This window comes from Dendropsophus ebraccatus, chromosome 10 (genome assembly GCF_027789765.1).
Source record: "Dendropsophus ebraccatus isolate aDenEbr1 chromosome 10, aDenEbr1.pat, whole genome shotgun sequence".
NCBI lineage: Eukaryota > Metazoa > Chordata > Amphibia > Anura > Hylidae > Dendropsophus > Dendropsophus ebraccatus.
This window is the reverse complement of record NC_091463.1, coordinates 30,615,397-30,631,017: the sequence shown is the minus strand read 5'-3', so window position 1 is coordinate 30,631,017 and position 15,621 is coordinate 30,615,397.

The following is a 15,621-nucleotide window of genomic DNA, read 5'->3' as shown; positions in this document are numbered from 1 at the left end:
GGTGAGCGGCACGGAGGAAGATAGAGGGGGGTGAGGGACACGGGAGGGAGAGGAGGGGTTAGCGGCATCGGAGGGAGATGGAGGGATGCTTGACACGGGAGGGGAGACTGGTGAGCCGCACAGGAGGGAGACGCAGGGCTAAGCAGCACGGGAGGGGAGACTGGTGAGGAGCACGAGGCAATCATGATGAAGGAGGGGGTGAGTGGTGGAGGGTAGTGGTGTAAAGCCTTACTTTTGGGGGGGTGCCTTACTTTGGGTTACTTGGTATATTAGTTGGGGTGTCCTATTTAACCCCTTAACGACATCGGGCGTAAATGTACGCCCCCGTAGGTAGCTGAGTGGTGCAGAACAGGTGTGTATAGTGTAGGTGCACTATACTCACCTGATCCCGGTGTCCAGAGCGAAGATCGGCGGTCCCGCGTCTCTTCTCTGCGTCGTCTAATTTCGGAATCCGTCGGGTCTTCGGCGTCTAACTTCGGAAATCTTTGGTAATCTTTGACTCTTTGGGCTTCGGTAATTTTCGGCAGCTTAACTTTACTGCCCCCTTGCGGCTGATCAGTGTATATTATTCACTGATCAGTTGCTTTGGGGTAAAAAGAGTTTTTGGGGTTTTTTTGAGCCCTAACGCCGCTGAGTGCTGATTAGCATTGCACGTAAGTGCGCCGCTGATCAGCAACTCCTCCTCTTTGGCGTAGGGGCGTTTTTCCCCCCTATATCCTACCGCCACTGTCTGCTGATAAGTACCGCACATAAGTGCAGCATTTATCAGCAACTCCTTTCTTGGCGTAGGTATATTTTTTTCTTACTGTCAAAAACAACTTGAAAAACACTACATTACACCACACTTCATGAAATAAAGTTTTACACTACACTACATTACACATTTACATACCCCATATACTAATTCCCGTATAAAGATGGCCCCCAAAGTGTTTTCGATGGCAGAGGCATACACTATTATTGCCTCCGACACCGAAACAGCAAGTGAGGATGAATGGGGGGATCCCTTTTTCCTCCATTCATCCTCATCATCCAGTGACGTTCATTTCGCAGCTGGCACCCACCAGCGGACTGATTCAGGCGTGCGTCTCCACCTGTGTCATAGACTCCATTCTATGCACGGGCGGATTCCAACGTCCGTCTAAAGAATGAAAACGTCAACGTCGCTTCAAGGCGTACCACACGTCATTGGAGTTCTTAATTTTCTAAATTCTTTCCCTTATTCCTATTTCAGGGGTCACGTTGATCCAGGGATTATTCTAATTGCCATTATGGAGTCGGGAAGGAATTTTTTCCCTGTGATGAGGCTGTCGTCTGCCTCACAAGGGTTTTTTGCCTTCCTCTGGTTCAACATAGGTTGAGTTTGATGGACACCTGTCCTTTTCAACCTTATAAACTAATAATTGGCTTAATACCCCCAAATAAATTAAAATTGTCCCTTTTCCCCAGCTAAATAGACATGGCCACCATTCCCATTAGAGGATGCCATGATGCAATTACAAAGCTCCTGTGCTGCCAGGACAGTAGAAACCCCCCACAAGTGACCCCATTCTGGAAACTACACCCCATAAGGAATCTAACAAGGGGTGCAACCGGGATATGGCCCCCTGGTGACGGGCACATTTGTGCCGTGAAAATGAAAAAAATTGTATTTTTTATTTTCACGCCATATGTTCTACATATGTGCCCGTCACCAGTGGGGTCCATATGCTCACTACACCCCTTGTTGGATTCCTTAAGGGGTGTAGTTTCCAGAATGGGGTCACTTGTCGGGGGGCTCTACTGTCCTGGCAGCACAGGAGCTTTGTAATTGCGACATGGCCTCAATCCTCCATTCCAGCCTCTAAATGGCGCTCTGTCCCTTTGGTGGCTTGCCCTGTGCCCATATGGCACATTATGTCCACATGTGGGGTATTTTCGTACTCAGGGGAAATTACCCTACACATTTTGCATTCATTTTCTTTTTTAACCACTTGTGGAAATGGAAAAAATCAAGGCTAGACCAACATTTAGTGTAAAAATTTTAAAATTTTTACACAAAATCATTGATCTTGTCTTGATTTTTTTCATTTTCACAAGGGGTTAAAAGAGAAAAAAACACACAAAATGTGTAGAGCAATTTCCCCCGAGTCTGTAAATACCCCACATGTGGACATAAAGCGCCATGTGGGCGCAGGGCAAGCCTCCGAAGGAAAGGAGCGCCATTTGGATTTTGGAGGCTGGGTTTGGCCAGAATGGATGATGAACGCCATGTCGCATTTACAGAGCCCTCGTGCTGCCAAGACAGTGAAACCCCCCCACAAGTGACCCCATTCTGGAAACTAGACCCCTCAAGGAATCTAACAAGGGGTGTAGTGAGGATATGTCCAGTGTTTTGGCAGCACGAGGGCTTTGTAAATGCGACATGGCCCTTGAAATCCATTCCAGTGAAATTCAGCTTCCAAAGGTCAATTAGCGCTCCTTCCCTTTAGAGGCTCGTCCTGCGCCCGCTTGCCACTTTATGTCCACATGTGGGGTATTTCCGTACTCGGAAGAAACTGCGCTACACGTTTGGTGTTTTTTTTTCTTTTATCCCCTTGTAAAAATGAAAAATGAAGGCTAGAACAACCTTTTAGTGTAAAAAAATTTAATCTTTCCTTTTTTACGCCACATTGTTCTGAAAATCTGTGAAGCACCTGTGGGGTCCAGATGCTCACCGCACCCCTTGTTACACTACTCGAGGGGTGTATTTTCTAAATGGTGTCTCTTTAGGGGTGTTTTTTATGTTTTGGCACCCCAGAGCCTCTGCCAACCAGAGGTGGTACAGTCAAAAATGACCAAATATAACAGAGGCATTAAAATTCCCTCCTTTATATCTGAGGCTTGTGGTTGCGTCAAATAGTGCAATAGGGCAACATATGGGGTATCTGGGGTATAAAATCTCTGTAAGAAATTTGAATTTTAATTTTCTGTGCAAACTTAGCTTTTATTTCTGTGACTCCCCTAAAGGGTTAAAAAAAACTTTCTGGATGTGCTTTTGCAGAGTTTGGGGGGTGCAGTTTCTGAAATGGGGTGCTTTGTGGGGGCTTTCTAAAATACAGTCCCCTCAAATGCACTTTAATGCTATGTTCACACTACGATGGCAACAACGGCCCTAGTTTTTGCGCAGCGGAACACAGCCTATTAAGCAATGGGATCCCGGCCGGAGCGCACACACATCGTATACGCTCTGGCCGGGATCTGTGCGGCCCCGCAAATAACTGACAGGTCAGTTTTCTGAGGCCGGAATTCAGTGAATTTCGGCCGCAGAAAGACCTGTCAGTTCACACAGTGAAGCGAGCGGCTCCAGCCGCTCGCTTCACTGTGTGCTATGGGAAGCTCTGATGCATGTCTAAAAAAAAATGAAACATAGTTTAATAAAAGCCGCCAACATAAAGTAGACATGTTGCTAATGCTACTTAATATATAATTTATGTGGCATAACCATTTTCTGTATAAGCAGGAAAGTTTCAAAATTGGAAAAATGCATTTTTTCACAATTTTTCTCGTTTTTTTTTTTTTTTTTCATAAAGATTAAATATAAGTATCGACTCCAATTTACCAGAAATGTAAAGTACAATATGTCACGAGAAAACAATCTCAGAATCAGCCGGATAGGTAAAAGCATCCCGAAGTTATTAATGAATAAAGGTCATTTTCATGAAATTTGTCTCTGTCCTTAAGGCCATTTCAGGCTCTGTCCTTAAGGGGTTAAGGAGGATGCCTTATTTTTGGGGAAACACAGTATATAGTATTGGTACATCTGTTAGTTTCACCCTGCTTTCCTAGGTGCCTTAATGTGTACTGTGTAAATCATCAATCCAGCTTAGTGCCACCAGTTCAATCTTCATACTTTGAAGGGGTTGATATTAACCATTTTCCTACATTTTCACAAATGATTTCTAACACATTTATAAAGGACTATTTGACTTTTGAAAAACTGAAAAAAAATTAAATAAGATAAAATAAATAAAACAACAGACTATCAATAATACATGACAAGTAATGACATCTGCCACTGCTGATCATAACTGATCCATGATATTTAATACGGACTGTGTGTAAATAGGATACATAATACAAGAGATTGCTTTTCAGCCACCCGTTAATTGTCTTTTCATTAAAATATAATGCACTTTATTTAAAGTCCTGGTCCCAAGGCTCAAAGAATATTCATGGCTATTAATAATTTTCTACTGTTCTAATGGATTTTCCTTGAATATGTTGTATAGCTCACATCTCGGTATAGTTGTATATCTGTATGGAGAGGATCACATAAGAAGCAGGCTGATAAATAATGGAAACCAAGAGCTCAGCGCTTCTGGAAAGATGTCATCTCTACTCAAAAAGCCAGTAGGAAAGTACAGTAACATAAAAATGTAGGGTTCCTTCAGGCAAAACCAGGTCAGGATAATGGACAGTATGAAGGAGGCTGAGTGCCTAGCACTGGGTGCCAACTATTTATTCATGTATTTATTTATCTATTTCTGTTACTTGGGAGTGTTGGAAAAAGGCGGAGTGCCCAGAGGAAGCAGTACAAACATAGAATGAAGAACATATACAGTGGTGCCTTGGATTACAGCATAATTCATTCCGGGACGGCACTTGTAATCCAATCCACTCTTAAAGGAGAAGTCCGATGAAAATTTTTTATTAAAGTATTGTATTACCCCCCAAAAGTTATACAAATCACCAATATACACCTATTACGGGAAATGCTCATAAAGTGCTTTTTTACCTGCACTTACTACTGCATCAAGGCTTCACTTCCTGGATAAAAAGGTGATGTCACTTCCTGGATAAAAAGGTGATGTCACAACCCGACTCCCAGAGCTGTGCGGGCTGTGCCTGCTGGAGAGGATGATGGCAGAGGGATGCTCAGTGTCCCTCCAGTGCCCCGTGTCCCTCAGTGTCCCCCTGCCATCATCCTCTCCAGCAGCCACAGCCCGCACAGCTGTCTGCAGCCCGGGACCGCGGCAATTAGTGGGCACGGTCCGATCGTCGTGCCTGCTAATTGCTAAATGCAGGTGTCAAAGCCCCCCCCCCCCCTGACCCGTGACGTGGTCACGGAGGAGCGATCCCCGCATCTGTTACCCGACGAACTCTGCGCCGTAATGGCGGTGATCCCGGCTTGTCACTCTATTGCTTTCGGCTGCAGCAGCCGAAAGCAATAGAGTGCCTATCTCATGGATCTATGCAGTATAACTATACTGCATAGATCTCAATGAGAGATCAGTGTAGTTATACTAGAAGTTTCCCAGGGGGACTTCTAGTATGTGTGTGCAAAAAAAAAAGTTTTATTATTAATAAAATAAAATCCCCTCTCCTAAAAAAAAGCTTTAATCATCCCCTTTCCCCATTTTATAAATCAAAATGAATATATAATTTAACATGTTTTGTATCGCCGCATGCATAATTGCCTGAACTATTAATTTATTTCATTCCTGATCTCTCACAGTAAATGGCGTCAGCGCAAAAAAATTCCAAAGTGCAAAATTGTGCATTTTTGGTTGCATCAAATCCAGAAAAATTGTAATAAAAAGCAATATACGCAATAAAAAGTCACATAAACGCAATCAAGGTACCGATAGAAAGTACAGATCATGGCGCAAAAAATGACACCTCAAACAGCCCCATAGACCAAAGGATAAAAGCGCTATAAGCCTGGCAATTTTAAAGGAACATCAATTTATTAAAAAAGGTTTTAATTTTTTAAAATCCATCAAATAAAATAAAAGTTACACAAGTTACATATCGTTGTTATCGTAACAAATTAAGGAACATACATAACAAGTCAGGCTTACCCTAGGGAAAACGGCGTAAATACAGATACTCCACAAATTAAAAAAATGCATTCTTTTTTCAATTTCATCACACATTTAATTTTTTTCTGGTTTTGCAGCGTACTTTATGCATAATTTAAGACTGACATTGCAAAGTATAATTAGTGGCTCAAAAAAAAAGGGCTCATGTGGGTCTATAGGTGAAAAAATGTGAGCGATATGGCCTTTTAAAAATGAGGAGGAAAAAACAAAAGCGCAAAAAAAAATATTAGTCCGGTCCTAAAGGGGTTAAAGTCTGGCTGTATCTCGGCCATCCACCACCGGAGTGGTGTCACACCCTACCATCTAGCAAGTGACCATCCGATCCTCCGACACAACAAATGCACAAAACAGGACACCGAGACACCTCCAAATAAGTGACCTTAATGTAGTGATGTTACCATCGTGCTGTATTCCCCCCAGCATATAAGGCTAGAAATTTTTTATTCACATCAGGCGGGACGTTTCGGCTGGTACTTCAGCCTTACTCACGCTTGAAAAAGGCTGAATTACCAGCCGAAATGTCGCGTCTGATGTGAATAAAAAAAAATCATGTTTTTTCAAAAGAAGTGCTGTCTCCTACGTTTACTATTACGTTAGCATTCATGTCACGCTTGAATCTGGAAGTGCCGAGGTGACTATATATATATATATATATATATATATATATATACTGTATATATATATATATATATATATATATATATATATACATATGTATGTATCAGGGGCGGGCTGGGCCGGGGGGCACGTGCCCCCCGGGCCGGTCTTCCCCACCAATGAGTGGACCGCGACCCGTGGCCGACCCTCTGCTGTAGTTGAGACTGAAAGAATAGCGCGGCCAGCCGCCGCGCTATTCCCTCAGTCTCTTCCGGGCCGCCTGATCCCCCCAGGAGCCGCAGACGTACCGCACTCAGGCACGTCTGCAGGAACCTACATCAGGTCCCCAGCGGTGACGTCACTTCCCTGACGCGCCGCTGCGGACCTGAGAGGAAAGTAAGAGGAGAGGAGCCGCCGCGCTGCAGCAGCAGGGAGAAGCTGCTGCAGACTGAAGATCCGGCCCAAGGAGAGGTGAGTTGTTTTTCTTTTTTTTTTTCTTTTTTTAAACCCCTTCACATGTGGCCACATGGGGGGGGGGGCTATTCTATAATGGAGAATACACATGGGGGCTATTCTATGAGGGGGATGCACAGGGGGGCTATTCTATGGGGGGATGCACAGGGGGGCTATTCTATATGAGGGGATGCACGGGGGGCTATTCTATAAGAGGGGTGCATGGGGGCTATTCTATATGGGATGATGCACAGGGGGGCTATTCTATATTGGGGGGATGCACAGGGGGGCTATTCTATGAGAGGGGGTGCACATGGGGGCTATTCTATGAGGGGGGATGCACAGGGGGGCTATTCTATGAGGGGGGGATGCACAGGGGGGCTTTTCTATAAGGGGGATGCAGAGGGGAAGGTTATTCTATAAGGGAGAAAGCACAGGGGGGCTATTCTATGAGGGGGGTGCACAGGGGGGCTATTCTATGAGGGGGGATGCACAGGGGGCTATTCTATAAGGGAGAATGCACAGGGGGGCTATTCTATAAGGGAGAATGCACAGGGGGCTATTCTATTAGGGAGAATGCACAGGATGGCTATTCTATAAGGGAGAATGCACAGGGGGCTATTCTATAAGGGAGAATGCACAGGGGGCTATTCTATGAGGGCTTTTCTATATGGAGAGATGTATATATATATATATGAATCAGCAACTCTTACCTGGACATCAGCCTTTTCACATTGCCTTAAACAGACCAATGATTATCTTCTCAGCCTAGTCATAAAAGCTACACTTGTATGTTTAACCATTGAAATTTGTTGTCAGGGTACAAAAGAACATTGCCAGTCTAACCTTATGGGTGCCTTTCTTAGTCTGGCCTCTCCTCTTTGACCTGTCTGGCACGGGTAACCCCACCAGGAGCATTACTCCAGCCAGCTTAGCTCTTAGGATCACAAAGGCACGCAAGCTCCCTCACCACGTCAAGGTGAAGGCACAAAGAGGGAGCCCCACCCACCTCCCAAATACCTACGCAAGGATTACGCTGTGACACAACGGGGCCTAGTGTGCAGTGTTATGTGGCGCTGTGACACAACTGGGCCAGAGGTGCAGTGTTGTGTATATTTTAAACTATTGAATACATGTGGTTAAATGTATATTTTTTTTATGTATATGCATATATATATTATATGTAATCTTTAATATATTATTAAATAGTAATACTCATACAGATATATTATACATTCAAATCAACATAAATAGATATAATAATTTAGTCATATCACAAATACAGTGTTGTGCGGAGCTGTGACACAACTGGGCCTGGCGTGCAGCGTTGTGTGGCGCTGTGACACAAAGGGGGCAGGGTTGCAGTGTTGTGTGGCTCTGTAACACAACGGGGCCAGGGGTGCATTGTTGTATAGCTCTGTGACACAACGGGTCTGGCGTGCAGTGTTATGTGGCTCTGTGACAAAACGGGGCCTGGGGTGCACTGTTGTATGGCTCTGTGACACAACGGGGCCTGACGTGCAAAGTTGTGTGGCGCTGTCACACAACGGGGCCTGGCGTGCAGCGTTGTGTTGCGCTGTGACACAACAGGGCCAGGGGTGCAGTGTTGTGTGGCGATGTGACACAACAGAACCAGGGGTGCAGTGTTATGTGGCGCTGTGACACAACGGGTCCAGGTTTGCAGAGTTGTGTGGCGCTGTGACACAACGGGGCCTGGCGTGCATTGTTGTGTGGCGCTGTGACACAACGGGGCCTGACGTGCAATGTTGTGTGGCGCTGTGACACACCAGGGCCAGGGGTGCAGTGTTATGTGGTGCTGTGACACAACGGGTCCAGGGGTGCAGTGTTATGTGGCGCTGTAACACAACGGGGCCTGGTGTGCAGCGTTGTGTGGCGCTGTCACACAACGAGGCCTGGCGTGCAGCGTTCTGTGGTGCTGTAACACAACGGGGCCTGGCATGCAGCGTTGTTTGGTGCTGTAACACAACGGGGCCTGGAGTGCAGCGTTGTGTGGCGCTGTCATACAACAGGGCCTGGCGTGCAGCGTTCTGTGGTGCTGTAACACAACGGGGGCTTGTCATGCAGCGTTATGTGGCGCTGTCACACAACGTGGCCAGGCGTGCAGTGTTGTGTGGCGCTGTGACATAACGGGGCCAGGGGTACAGTGTTGTGTGGCGCTGTGACACAACAGGGCTAGGGGTGCAGTGTTATGTGGCGCTGAGACACAACAGGTCCAAGGGTGCACTTTTGTGTGGCTTTGTGACAGAAAGGGGCCATGGGTGCATTGTTGTGTGGCGCAGTCACACAACGGGGCCTGGCGTGCAGCGTTGTGTGGCGCTTAAATACAACGGGGCCTAGCGTGCAGTGTTGTGTGGCGCTGACACAACGGGGTCTGGCGTGCAAAATTGTGTGGCGCTGTGACTCAACGGGGCCTGGTGTGTAGCGTTGTGTGGGGCTGTCAAACAACAGGGCCTGGCGTGCAGCGTTGTGTGGCGCTTTCACACAACGGGGCCTAGCGTGCAGAGTTGTGTTGCGCTGTCACACAACGGGGCCTGGCGTGCTGCGTTGTGTGGCGCTGTCACACAACTGGGCCAGGCGTGCAGTGTTGTGTGGCGCCGTGACACAATGGGGCCTGGCGTGCAGCGCTGTGACACAACGGGCCTGGCGTGCAGCGTTGTGTGGCGCTGTGACACAACGGGGCCTGGCGTGCAGCGTTGTGTGGTGCTGTCACACAACGGGGCCAGGCGTGCATTGTTGTGTGGCGCTGTGACACAACGGGGCCTGGCATGCAGCGTTGTGTGGCGCAGTGACACAACAGGGCCTTGCGTGCAATGTTGTTTTGCGCTGTCACACAACGGGGCCTGGCGTGCAGTGTTGTGTGGCGCTGTGACACAACGGGGCCTGGCGTGCAATGTTGTGTGGCGCTGTAACACAACAGGGCCTGGCGTGCAGCGTTGTGTGGCACTGTAACACAACGGGGCCTGGCGTGCAATGTTGTGTGGCGCTGTCACACAACGGGGACTGGCGTGCAGAGTTGTGTAGTGCTGTGACACAACGGGGACTGGAGTGCAGAGTAGTGTTGCGTTGTCACACAACGGGGCCTGGCATGCAGCATTGAGTGGCGCTGTGACACAACGGGGCCAGGGGTGCAGTGTTGTGTGTCGCTGTGACACAACGGGGCCTGACGTGCAGCGTTGTGTGGCGCCATGACACAATGGGGCCTGCCGTGCAGCGTTGTGAGGTGCTGTCACACAACGGGGCCTGGCGTGCAGTGCTGTGACACAACGGGTCCTGGAGTGCAGCGTTGTGTGGCGCTGTGACACAACGGGGCCTGGCGTTCAGTGAAGTGTGGCGCTGTGACACAACTGGGCCTGGCGTGCAGTGAAGTGTGGCGCCATGACACAACGGGGCCTGGGGTGCAGCGCTGTGTTGCGCTGTCACACAACGGGACCTGGCGTGTAGCGTTGTGTGGCGCTGTCACACAACGGGGCCTGGCCTGCAGCGTTGTGTGGCGCTGTGACACAACGGGGCCTGGCATGCAGAGTTTTGTTGCGCTGTCACACAACGGGGCCAGGCGTGAAGTGTTGTGGTGCGCTGTGACACAGCGGGGCCAGGGGTGCAGTGTTGTGTGTCGCTGTGACACAACAGGGCCAGGGGTGCAGTGTTATGTGGGGCTGTGACACAAAGGGTCTAGGCGTGCAATGTTGTGTGGCGCTGTGACACAACGGAACCTGGCGTGCAATGTTGTGTGGCGCTATGACACAATGGGGCCTGGCGTTTAATGTTGTGTGACACTGTGACACAACGGGGCCTGGCGTGCAGCGTTGTGTGGCGCTGTGACACAACGGGGCCTGGCATGCAGAGTTTTGTTGTGCTGTGACACAATGGGGCCTGGCGTGCAACGTTGTGTGGCGCTGTGACACAACGGGGCCTGGCGTGCAGCGTTGTTTGGTGCTGGCACACAACGGGGCCTGGCGCGCAGCGTTGTATAGCGCTGCGACAGAACGGGGCCTGGCGTGCAGCTTTGTGTGGCGCTGTGACACAACGGGGCCAGGTGTGCAGTGTTGTGTGGCGTTGTGACACAACGGGGCCTGGCGTGCAACGTTGTGTGGCGCTGTCACACAAAAGGGTCTGGCATGCAGCATTGTGTGGCGCTGTCACAAAACGGGGCCAGACGTGCAATGTTGTGTGGCGCTGTCACACAATGGGGCCTGGCGTGCAGCGTTGTGTGGCGCTGTGACACAACGGGGCCTGGCGTGCAGCATTGTGTAGCGCTGTCACACAACGGGGCCAGAGGTGCATTGTTGTATGGCACTGTGACACAACGGGGCCTGGCGTGCAGCGTTGTGTGGCGCTGTCACACAACGGGGCCTGTCGTGCATCGTTGTCTGGGGCTGTCACACAAAGGGGCCTGGCGTACAGCGTTGTGTGGCGCTGTCACACAACGGGACCTGGCATGTAACGTTTTGTGGCGCTGTGGCGCAACGGGGCCTGGCGTGCAGCGTTGTGTTGCGCTGTCACACAACGGGGCCTGGCATGTAGCGTTGTGTGGTGCTGTCACACAATGGGCACAGGCGTGCAGTGTTGTGTATATTTTAATCAATTGAATACATATTAAAATGTATATTTATTATGTATATGCATGTTTAGATTATATGTAATTTTTAACATATTAATAAATAGTAATACTCATACAGATATATTATACATTAAAATAAACCTAAAGAGATATAACAATTCAGTCATATTATCAGACATACAATGTTGTGTGGCGCTGTGACACAACGGGGCCAGGCGTGCAGTGTTGTGTGGCGCTGTGACACAACTGGGCCTGGCGTGCAGCGTTGTGTGGCGCTGTGACACAACTGGGCCTGGCGTGTAGAGTTGTGTTGCGCTGTCACACAACGGGGTCTGGCGTGCAGCGTTGTGTGGCGCTGTCACACAACGGAGCCAGGCGTGCAGTGTTGTGTTGCGCTGTGACACAACAGGGCCAGGGGTGCAGTGTTATGGGGCGCTGTGACACAACGGGTCAAGGGGTGCAGAGTTGTGTGGCGCTGTGACATAATGGGGCCTGGCATGCCATGGTGTGGCGCTGTGACACAACGGGGCCTGGTGTGCAGCGTTGTGTGGCGCTGTGACACAACGGGGCCTGGCATGCAGCGTTGTTTGGCGCTGTCACACAACGGGGCCTGGCGTGCAGCGTTCTGTGGCGCTGTAACACAACGTGGCCAGGCGTGCAGTGTTGTGTGGCGCTGTGACATAATGGGGCCTGGCATGCCATGTTGTGTGGCGCTGTGACACAACGGGGCCTGGCGTGCAGCGTTCTGTGGCGCCTTGACACAACGGGACCTGGCGTGCTGCGTTGTGTGGCACTGTGACACAACGGGGCCAGGGGTGCAGTGTTGTGTGGCGCTGTGACACAACGAGGCCTGACATGCAATGTTGTGTGGTGCTGTGGCTCAACAGGGCCAGGGGTGCAGTGTTATGTGGCGCTGTGACATAACGGGTCCAGGGGTGCAGTGTTGTGTGGCGCTGTGACACAACGGGGCCTGGCGTGCAATGTTGTGTGGCGCTGTGACACAACGGGGCCTGGCGTGCAATGTTGTGTGGCACTGTGACACAACGGGGCCTGGCGTGCAGCGTTGTGTGGCGCTATGACACAACGGGGCCTGGCGTGCAGCATTGTGTGGTGCTGTGACACAACGGGGCCAGGGGTGCAGTGTTGTGTGGCGCTGTGACACAACAGGGCCAGGGGTGCAGTGTTGTGTGGAGCTGTGACACAACGGTGCCTGAGGTGCAATTTTGTGTGGTGCTGTTACACAACGTGGCCTGGCGTGCAGAGTTGTGTGGCACCGTGACACAACGGGACCTGGCGTGCTGCGTTGTGTGGCACTGTGACACAACGGGGCCTGGTGTGCAGTGATGTGTGGCGCCGTGACGCAACGGGGCCAGGGGTGCAGTGTTGTGTGGCGCTGTGACACAACGGGTCCAGGGGTGCAGTGTTGTGTGGCGCTGTGACACAACGGGGCCTAGCGTGCAATGTTGTGTGGCGCTGTGACACAACGGGGCCTGGCGTGCAGCGTTGTGTGGCACTGTGACACAACGGGGCCTGGCGTGCAGCGTTGTGTGGCACTGTGACACAACGGGGCCTGGCGTGCAGCGTTGAGTTGAGCTGTCACACAACGGGGCCAGGGGTGCAGTGTTGTGTGGTGCTGTGACACAACGAGGCCTGACGTGCAATGTTGTGTGGCGCTGTGACACAACGGGGTAAGGGCTGCAGTGTTGTGTGGCGCTGTGACACAGCGGGGCCTGGCGTGCAGCGTTGTGTGGCGCCTTGACACAACGGGACCTGGCGTGCTGCGTTGTGTGGCACTGTGACACAACGGGGCCTGGTGTGCAGCGTTGTGTGGCGCTGTGACACAACGGGGCCTGGCGTGCAGTGTTGTGTGGCACTGTGACACAACAGGGCCAGGGGTGCAGTGTTGTGTGGCGCTGTGACACAACGGGGCCTGGCGTGCAGCGTTGTGTGGCGCTGTGACTCAACGGGGCCTGGCGTGCAGCGTTGTGTGACGCCATGACACAATAGGGCCTGGCGTGCAGCGATATGTGGCACTGTGACACAACGGGGCCTGGCGTACAGCGTTGTGTGGCACTGTGACACAACGGGGCCTGGCGTGCAGCGTTGTGTGGCACTGTGACACAACGGGGCCTGGCGTGCAGCGTTGAGTTGAGCTGTTACACAACGGGGCCAGGGGTGCAGTGTTGTGTGGTGCTGTGACACAATGAGGCCTGACGTGCAATGTTGTGTGGCGCTGTGACAAAACGGGGTAAGGGCTGCAGTGTTGTGTGGCGCTGTGACACAGCGGGGCCTGGTGTGCAGCGATGTGTGGAGCTGTGCCACAACGGGGCCTGGCGTGCAGCGTTGTGTGGCGCCTTGACACAACGGGACCTGGCGTGCTGCGTTGTGTGGCACTGTGACACAACGGGGCCAGGGGTGCATTGTTGTGTGGCGCTGTGACACAACGAGGCCTAACATGCATTGTTGTGTGGTGCTGTGGCTCAACAGGGCCAGGGGTGCAGTGTTATGTGGCGCTGTGACATAACGGGTCCAGGGGTGCAGTGTTGTGTGGCGCTGTGACACAACGGGGCCTGGCGTGCAATGTTGTGTGGCGCTGTGACACAACGGGGCCTGGCGTGCAATGTTGTGTGGCACTGTGACACAACGGGGCCTGGCGTGCAGCGTTGTGTGGCGCTGTGACACAACAGGGCCAGGAGTGCAGTGTTGTGTGGAGCTGTGACACAACAGGGCCTGGCGTACAGCGTTGTGTGGTACTGTGACACAACGGGGCCTGGCGTGCAGCGTTGTGTGGCACTGTGACACAACGAGGCCTGGCGTGCAGCGTTGAGTTGAGCTGTCACACAACGGGGCCAGGGGTGCAGTGTTGTGTGGTGCTGTGACACAACGAGGCCTGACGTGCAATGTTGTGTGGTGCTGTTACACAACGTGGCCTGGAGTGCAGAGTTGTGTGGCGCTGTGACACGACGGGGCCTGGTGTGCAGCGTTGTGTGGCGCTGTGACACAACGGGGCCTGGCGTGCAGTGTTGTGTGGCGCTGTGACACAACAGGGCCAGGGGTGCAGTGTTGTGTGGCGCTGTGACACAACGGGGCCTGGCGTGCAGCGTTGTGTGGCGCTGTGACACAACGGGGCCTGGCGTGCAGCGTTGTGTGACGCCATGACACAATAGGGCCTGGCGTGCAGCGATATGTGGCACTGTGACACAACGGGGCCTGGCGTACAGCGTTGTGTGGCACTGTGACACAACGGGGCCTGGCGTGCAGCGTTGCGTGGCACTGTGACACAATGGGGCCTGGCGTGCAGCGTTGAGTTGAGCTGTCACACAACGGGGCCAGGGGTGCAGTGTTGTGTGGTGCTGTGACACAACGAGGCCTGACGTGCAATGTTGTGTGGTGCTGTGACACAACGGGGTAAGGGCTGCAGTGTTGGGTGGCGCTGTGACACAGCGGGGCCTGGCGTGCAGCGTTGTGTGGCGCCTTGACACAACGGGACCTGGCGTGCAGTGTTGTGTGGCGCTGTGACACAACAGGGCCAGGGGTGCAGTGTTGTGTGGCGCTGTGACACAACGGGGCCTGGCGTGCAGCGTTGTGTGACGCCATGACACAATAGGGCCTGGCGTGCAGCGATATGTGGCACTGTGACACAACGGGGCCTGGCGTGCAGCAATGTGTGGCACTGTGACACAACGGCGCCTGGCGTGCAGCATTGTGTGGCGCTGTGACACAACGGGGCCAGGGGTGCAGTGTTGTGTGGCTCTGTGACACAACGGGGTCAGGGGTGCAGTGTTGTGTGGCGCTGTGACACAGCGGGGCCTGGCGTGCAGCGGTGTGTGGCGCTGTGCCACAACAGGGCCTGGCGTGCAGCGATATGTGGCACTGTGACACAAAGGGGCCTGGCGTGCAGCGTTGAGTTGAGCTGTGACACAACGAGGCCAGGGGTGCAGTGTTGTGTGGTGCTGTGACACAACGAGGCCTGAAGTGCAATGTTGTGTGGCGCTGTGACACAACGGGGTCAGGGGTGCAGTGTTGTGTGGCGCTGTGACACAGCGGGGCCTGGCGTGCAGCGGTGTGTGGCGCTGTGCCACAACAGGGCCTGGCGTGCAATGTTGTGTGGCGCTGTGACACAACGGGGTCAGGGGTGCAGTGTTGTGT